General features: G+C 33.9%; 1 long non-coding RNA gene across 1 annotated transcript in view; it reads right to left on the bottom strand.

Moving 5' to 3' along the window:
- Positions 1-9,093, bottom strand: part of LOC136846404 (uncharacterized) — a 73,591-nt gene that overhangs the window by 43,364 nt on the left and 21,134 nt on the right. The window lies entirely within an intron of this gene.

Below are 9,093 nucleotides of genomic sequence, written 5' to 3'. Positions count from 1 at the left end.
TGGCTCATAAATCAGCTTACGAGCAATATAGAAACTAAAATAATAATAATAATAATAATAATAATAATAATAATAATAATAATAATAATAATAATAATAATAATAATAATAATAATAATAATATGACGTCTGTGATAAAGTGTTCTTGGTCGTCCTGATGTTCTGGTGAATCTCTTATGATACTTCAGCATTGCTAGAATGATCGTTTACACCTTTATATAATATCAGTGCTTAGAATACAGGCGACATAACTGGCGATTTCTTTCTATTTTGCTTATTTTGATAACTATTTTATTTCTGTTTTAGTCAATTTTTCATTTTAAATTATGCTTGGAACAGGCTTTACGCTGATCGTGTTCACTCTTCTAACTTACACCAACTCACACACATACACATACACACAAACACACATATATATATACCTATACATATATATATATATATATATATATATATATATATATATATATATATATATATATATATATTTATATATATATATATATACAGAATATATATCACACATTACCACAGGCGAAGAATAAGGGAGGGGTGTAGGTCTGACAGTTTTCGACTTTATTTCTAAGCCACTGACGGACGATGGCTTGAAAATAAAAGTCGAAACCCGTCAGGACCTGCACCATCTCTTATTCTTCACCTGGTAATGTGATAAATGAATCACGTACAAAAATGATTATAATCATATATATATATAAATATATATATATATATATATATATATATATATATATATATATATATATATATATATATATATATATATATAGAGAGAAGAGAGAGAGAGATCAGAGGTGGTTCAGAAAGGAACTGCACATTAAGGGATCAAGCTTCTAGTCACATTTTTTCGTACATTTTTGTATCCAGTTGATTATATGAACAAACAAAGTTCACAGATTCTCAATGAATAGGGATAAAAAAAATAGAGAAAGAAAAACTTTTAGAATAGTTAAGCTCCGCCCCTCCACTTCCTTGCATGAGCCTGTTATAATCCGAGAACAGAGGATCTATGGAGTAAATCCTTCAATTAAGGAGGATTTAGCAACTCGACCGGAATCTAGACGAGAGGCCTTTGGCAGGAAGAAGAGGACCACTCCAAATTCACTTTAACACTCTCATCGTTTGAGACTTTCTTGTGTTTGTTTCAGTTTCTTTGTTGATGAAGGAAACTGTACCACAGGGATCATCACATAATTAAATACTGTTGAGAATTGACATAAACTTATACTTCTTTTTTTTTTTGGAAGTGTTGTGTAATACGATTAAGTTATTTTTACCGGAGATTTCTATTACCTGATATATTGTTTTTATTTGGCTGGATTATTTCCTCTAAGAAAATTCTATGGACAGATAATCTTTTTAAAGGAGAAGGTCGAAAGTTCAAACTGTCAGGTCAAAGGGTCAAGTCGCCATGCAGCCCGGAGCAGAAGCAAAGAGGAGAAAGAACTGGTGAGGGTCATAAGTGAATTTTAACCCTCATGGAACAAAAAGTCTTGGTTTTGGAAATGTACATCATGGGAGTCTAGCTAGGAACAGACCTAGTAGCTCTTTTCCCTCTCTGGGAACAGTGTACTGGGAAGCCCATAGGTCTGCTTGCCGAGTCATCAGCAGCCACAGCCTGATTCTACCTGGTCCTAGTTTGGGTGCAGATGGATTTTAGGCATTGATCATATGTGCATATGTTATGTCTCCCAGACACTGAGCATTTAAACGTATTTAATTTGCAAGTTTCATATAAAGCAATAATCAACTGCATATAGCACTCATTCCTATATATTTAGAAACAAGTACAGTTTTTCACATGGCCCGCCTGAAAAGGTGTTTCCAACAAAACAAGCGTACCATAGAGGAGAGTGAAAGAACTAATAACTGATTATTTTCTCGTATTTGCTTCTCTGAATTCTTTATATCCCGAATTTACGAAAAACTGAGAAAACGGAACTATTTTTTGTCTTCCTTTTACTTTATTTTATAATTTCTCATAAAGATTTACCCAAAGATACAAGTACAAAGAAACCGTATGTTTATTCTCATGCCAGTCCCAAGCCATGAAACGAGTGCGTCAAAGCACAAACCCTTGAATGAAACTTGCAACAGACCGTATATATGAGTCTGATGCTGGCAGCGATGAGAGGAACTGCAGTGACAGAGGGAAATCTTAGCCTTGTCCAAGGAATGAAGACTTTCCATTGAATCTTCTGCTACGAGAAGACTATTGGGTTTTCTTAGGATGCCCACTTTTGTTAAAATGCATTCTGCTTTCACTTAAAAGAATATGAATGCGAATTAACGTTTAATCACTTGAAATCAATTTGGCGACAGCATCAAAAAGAATAAGAAAGACTGAGCATTGTTAAAGGAAATAAAATTTCTTCTTGATAGACCAGGCATCCTACTAGGAGTAAGGAGAGGAAGAGGAAGAAGACGAAGTAGTAGACGGAGGCAAAGCGAACAATGAGGCTAGGATTACTCTCCGGGTTCCCATTTGGAGGGAGCCGAGCCAGGACCCAAATCCTAATTGACAGCAATTTATTTCCTTTCGGAGGAAGCCTTTTCGCCTTACCTCGCGAAAACCAGCGCACGGTTTGAGCCAGTCGAGATTAATCTATTCCAGACCTTTGGTTTCTTAATTGTAATTCTTGATTGGGAATCCAGTTCCCTAACTTTTATTCAAGTTTCATTCATGAGTATTAAAAAAGTACGTGCTTGAAATTGAAGTCGAGAGACAACACCTTGAGTGTGGTAGGGCACGCACACATACATACACACACACACACGCGCGCGCGCACACACACACACGTGTGTATATATATATACACAGTAATATATTTATATATATATGTATATAAATACATACACACACATATACAGTATATGTGTATATATATATATATATATATATATATATATATATATATATATATATATATATATATATATATATATATATATATATATACATATACACACATTACCACGATGCAGGCAGAAGCCCAATATACGGACACCTAGCGCAGAAGGATAGCCACTCTATCATTTACTGTGGCCGACGGCATTTCGCAATATTCCATTTCATTTTGAAGGTTGTACAGTAATGACACAAAATATTTTAATTATAACAAAGAACATCATAATGCAAAACTCCAATCACAAAAATAAATTTTTGTATAATTAAAATCTAATGCATCATTACACCCTTGAAAATGCAATGGAATATTACGAAACGCCGTCGTCCCCAATAAATTATGTCAAGTGTTCGGTGCATGCATACATACATACATACATATATATGTATAGTATATATATATATATATATATATATATATATATATATATATATATATATATATATATATGTAACGTGTGTTTATTTATATAGATACACATGTACACACACACACACACACACATATATATATATATATATATATATATATATATATATATATATATATATATATATATATATATATATATATATATATATATATATCTCGTATATATATAAACATTTAGCTCGCTATCAAGTCATGGCTTCATCAACATTAAAACTTAAAGTATTAGCTTTCGCCATCCTGAACCTCTCACATCATGGGGACATGTCTAAATGGTGACTGGCAGAACTAGTGTGTCTAAAAATTTTTGTGAAGCCATACCTGAAACGAAAATTTTGGTAAAAGCAGATTCCGATGTATGTAGAAAAAAATGATTTCTAATACAACAAAAATGACAGAATTACCGGACAATTACAAAAAGAAAATATACATTGGAATTATTTTTTACTAAACTTGATAAGACTACCAATGTAAAAGACATATGTTAGAAATTAGGATGAACATACCTAAAAAGGAAAAAACAAAAAAGTGATTATAAATATTTTGTTGATAGGGTTGGTATGCCTAAAAATCCTATGTCAAAACTACAAACATACAAATATCTAAGTACAAGAAACCGCGAGAATAATCCATAAGGGATAATTCACAGGAAAAAAATATACAAAAAAAGGATTTTTTTCTTAGGCAAATAAACGTTCCAGCAAAGACAAATACACGTCTGAAAAATCAGTCCCATCAATCGCTGTCATCCTAACCAAAAAGAATCTACGAATCCCAAAATGTATTATAAACCTTATTGCCTTTGGGCCTCGAACTGTATAATATCCTTTTCAGCCACGGGCACTTGAGATGTAGGAAACTCTTAAGAGTTCATCCTTTCTCTTGCCTCGATCCTTCCCTCCTTCGACCAATCCCCTACATTATCATCACATTTCCCTCTCCCGGACCCATTAAGACCTGCCTGCTCTTCCTTTCCAACTTACTTATTTCCTTTAAGGCTTATTCGTCTCCCGTCTGTTTCCCTCTCTTTTCATACCCTCGAGTACCTTCGCATTTCGCCATCATCCCTCCCCTTTTTCTTTTCATATCTTTCCTAGGTTTATTCATCTCCATCTCGTCCCCTCTTCCCAATCTCCTCCTCTCATTTACCATTTCCTTCTGTCCTTTCCCCTCTACTTTTGCAGTACCCATCCTCTGCCTCTTCTTCCTCCCATTCGCTGCCTCTTTCACTTGTTCTCAAATAAACGCTGAAAACAGGACCACAAACACTAAAACTTAGACAACTCACAATATGCAAAACCATAAAGTTATAAAAGAAGATGAAACTCGTTATCTTCTCCACAACAAATTTAGATCAGCTACTCTTCACCAGTTTATTAATGTAAAAAAAAAACACTGACACATTATGTGCTCTGCCTTTTCCGGGAGCCTAGATGTGTGTGACAGCTCATATCAGCATGCTGACAGGAGGGATGGAGGGATGTATATCCTCGCCTCCAAAGCTTTTCCTGAATCTGTTGTCACATACACGCGCATGCGCACACAGTAACCGACACACACACACACATATATAGAATATATATATATATATATATATATATATATATATATATATATATATATATATATATATATATATATATATATATATATATATATAATATAGAGAAAAGATGTATCTGTATGCAAGTTTACCGATACCCTATACTTATATCAAGATAAAAAACTTTCAGAAAATCCTTTACAAACTTGGGAATAATAACATGCACGTACACTCATCCACACATGAATAAATTCTACATACATACATACAAACAAACACAGCATACAGGTCCGTATGTAGTACTGGCAACCTTTCCCCCGAAGCACTGAATATGGAATCGACTAATCCGGGAGAATTCGACAAGAGAAGAGGTCGACGGGACGTAGCATTTTGATGGACTTCAATCATCCGCGTTAATTGAAGGACTTCCGTTATAAATGAACCAGAGGGAACGAACGGTCGAAAGAAAGGGGATGTAACGGCGGCCTGGTTACGTGCAAAAGGGGAGAGAGAGAGAGAGAGAGAGAGAGAGAGAGAGAATGATGATGATGATGACGTTATACAGTGAAACAATTAGATGTTATTTGGAACTATTATGTGTGTGTGTGTGTTGTGAGAGAGAGAGAGAGAGAGAGAGAGAGAGAGAGAGAGAGAGAGAGAGAGTTATATTGAACACACTTAAATATCTACAGGATATTAATTATATATATATATATATATATATATATATATATATATATATATATATATATATATATATATATATATATATATATATATTATTTCTAGCAACCTGCAATATCACCAAATTATACCTCGCCGTGTGCTTTATAAGAGTTCAGTTTGTCACTGAATTTAAGTTTGTTTGCAAAATATATGATAATAATAGTTAGCCCCGTGGGAGAATGGATAACGCAGATATCCGTGTTTGCGTCTATCCCAAGATGTGAAGTTCCTTTGCAAAGCCTAAAAAAAATAATTTACTGAACTGATGCCATGACTTTTAATATTAATTTCGTTTTTAGGACTTTTCATTAAATGAAAACTTCTACTTACGTTTCTCTCACACTGGAGTGAGAATATTTTTTTTACTTACCACTAATGGAAGGTAATTAGCAATAACGGAGGAAAGACTTCAGATGAGAACATCAACCAAGAAATATTTTCTTCCCTGCAGTTTGGAAAATTTGAACCCGGCGAAGATAACCACGTAATTGAAGCACCACCTGATAAGATTGTGGTCCAATTTAATTGCGAAAAAATCTTCCAAAATAACCTCGTGTTGAAAAATTTGAGAAACATTTCTTTCACTCTAATGTAAAAAAAAAAATCTTATCTAAGATAACGTTCAGAAATTTCCTGCTCCATAATATTTTGTACGTAGCTAAGCAGCAAGAAAAACCCGGCCAAGACAATCAGAAAAACACAACACTTGAGAAGAATCTTGTTCGGAACTAATAAGAGAGAAAATCGTCGCCAAGATAAAGCCAGAGAAATATCATTCCTAGAACAGAGTCCCAGAATAACAAAAGAAAAATCGTTTTCGTGCACAGGATAAACAAAAGAACTGCCCCAAAGGCAATTGCAAATAACCATTACACAGCAACTAAAGGGTTCGTATTCTTGATGGCTAAGATAAACCTCTAACTCTGAACGAGAATGTGAGAAGAAGGGAAGGGATTTGTGTTTAATTAAAAGGAAACCTTCACATTGCAGCATGTGTTTGCGTAGATAAATCAGGTTAGAGTATCATGTTTTAACTGCAGTGAGTCTCTCTCTCTCTCTCTCTCTCTCTCTCTCTCTCTCTCTCTCTCTCTCTCTCTCTCTCTCTCTCTCTCTCTCTCTTCTCTCTCTCTGCCCATGTCTCGATTACTTTTTCATGATTTTTGGTGAAGCTTGTTTCAACAATATTTTCTATTTTAAATTTTCCCATAAAAATTTTTAAAACCATATTTAACATTATATTGCACTTTCATCTGTTTCCAGTTTATGAAGTCGACTACTGTACTTTTTCTCTTTTAATTAGCCTAGGCTATCGAATCTCGGCCGAGTTCTCCTTTACCAGGCAATACAGAGTTACATGAAAAAAATTCATAATCTACAAATTTTTTAGCTTTACAAAAGTCTCCCCTCAAATAGAAGTAGTCTTTAAAAATTGTCTTCACTACAGAACGATTGTGTTATTTAGAAACAAATATCACCAATTATACGCTAAAAAACATTATCTACAGAGATGGCAAAGTCTTTATCAAAAGTCCCTTTTACCAGAGAAAACAAAACTTGACCTAAAAAACACTTTCAGCCCTTGCATGACCAAACGCCCAGTACCTTTGTACACATAATTTGCTCGTCCCATACGAGCTTTAACTCAGCCCTAGGTCGCTGTGGTTTTCATTTTCCTAATGAGTGCAATGGCCCAGTTCCCACCACCTCTAATTGCATTAGCTCGGTTAATGGAATTCAAACACGCCCATCCTTATGATTTAAAGTCACGCCTGACAGAACTCTGCACATTTCTGACAGGAATGATTTGCTGGGTGGTAATGGTAATGCTGCTCTTAGCAGCTCTGCGTTTACATAACGAAAGAAATGCTTCCCTTTGCAGTGCTGGGTTATGGTTATTATTTATTAGTGAATCGACATTCAATCAGTAGATTTTAGCAGCTTTTCATTGTGATACATTCTAATTATATTTTACTGATTATCTTAATAATTTTGTTATTAATTTATGTAAATCAAACAAAAGATTTTGCAAGGTAATACCATGATGGTATGCTTCTCGTAATGGTATTAATTCACTTAGCAGCTTTTAGTAGTGCTGTATTTTGGCTATTTCTTTTCATATTGCTTAATTCAGTTTACAGAAAATTTTTTTGTATTACCACGGCCTAAAGTTATTCGATGTGGCACTTTGTTGCTTCCACCAAGCTTTTAGGGACTCCTGAAGGCTTTTGATAACTGATTTTAGGATAAGTTTCTTTGATTCATGCCCAAACAAATAATCACAAGAATTTATATAATATAGAGTTTAGCACTCAATGATGATCACCCATCCAATTACTACCCAAAGATATCGTTACTTAACTTGCTATAGCAAATCAGGTGACTGATCTTAAGTCAAAATTTAGAAAATTACAGTAGAATGGTTACCTTTTTTTTTTTATTCTCGTTCTGAATGGCTCCATTCAAATCGACATTTATCTGTGAAATATGGGTTGTTGTTTCAAAAAGATTTCGGTGATTACCGAAAAAAAACAAATTTTTGGGGTTGCGGTTTTTTCTTCAAAAATGGAAGTGTTTCTTACTTGTGTAAAGTAGTCTTAATGTCAAATATATCTTGATTTATGAGAAATAGCATATAGGACTGAGTAATTCATTATTAATGGTAATAAGCGCAAAGATAAAAAGGTACGAAAGTGAAAAATTATATCTCACATTATTTAAAATAAAAATCATCATTGTTGTTACTTTTTGCTGCTGCTGCTGTTGTTGCCACAAACATCAGTATCGAGAAAACCCTGAGAACCCAAAAATGTGCAAAAAAGTAGGAAAAGAGATTAGTAAAGAAATAGGAAATAAACAAAGACCAAGCACCACGTACATAAATACAGAGATAAACAACAACAACAAAAATGATCAGAACAAAAATCTTCGCTTATTTCAACACTTACATTCAATAGCCTGCACCTCGCCTCTTCCTAAAATGAGTGGATAAAAATTTGAATACAGCCGATGAATGGTGAAATATAATAACGTAACGATGGGTCAAAAATCGAGGCTTTGGTGGAATAATGTTATTAAAGGGAGGATGAAAGGGAAGTAAAATTTTATTATCGTCTTGGGTCATTAGCCGTGTGAAGACGCGGAAGATTCATTAGATAGTTTTTTGGGGCAGTGAAAGGGTATATGTTTGGTGAACATTATATGGGAAACTACTTAAGATGCGAGAAATAAAATTCGGTTATAGTACTGGGATATTAGTGAATAAAATTGTTATAATAATGGTACACTGAAAGATTAATTAGATCATGGTGGGTATAATAGAATGTACATGTTTACGATAAAAATTATATTGGTAAAATAATAAGAAGGCCGAGATTCACTGTGTTAAAAATAAAGATATATTTACGGGAAAATTACATAAGTGAAAGGTTAAGGAAATACGGTATTTGGTGTAAAAACATTAAAAAGCAAAAA

This window comes from Macrobrachium rosenbergii, chromosome 15 (assembly GCF_040412425.1).
Source record: "Macrobrachium rosenbergii isolate ZJJX-2024 chromosome 15, ASM4041242v1, whole genome shotgun sequence".
NCBI lineage: Eukaryota > Metazoa > Arthropoda > Malacostraca > Decapoda > Palaemonidae > Macrobrachium > Macrobrachium rosenbergii.
This window is presented reverse-complemented; position numbering and strand designations above follow the sequence as displayed.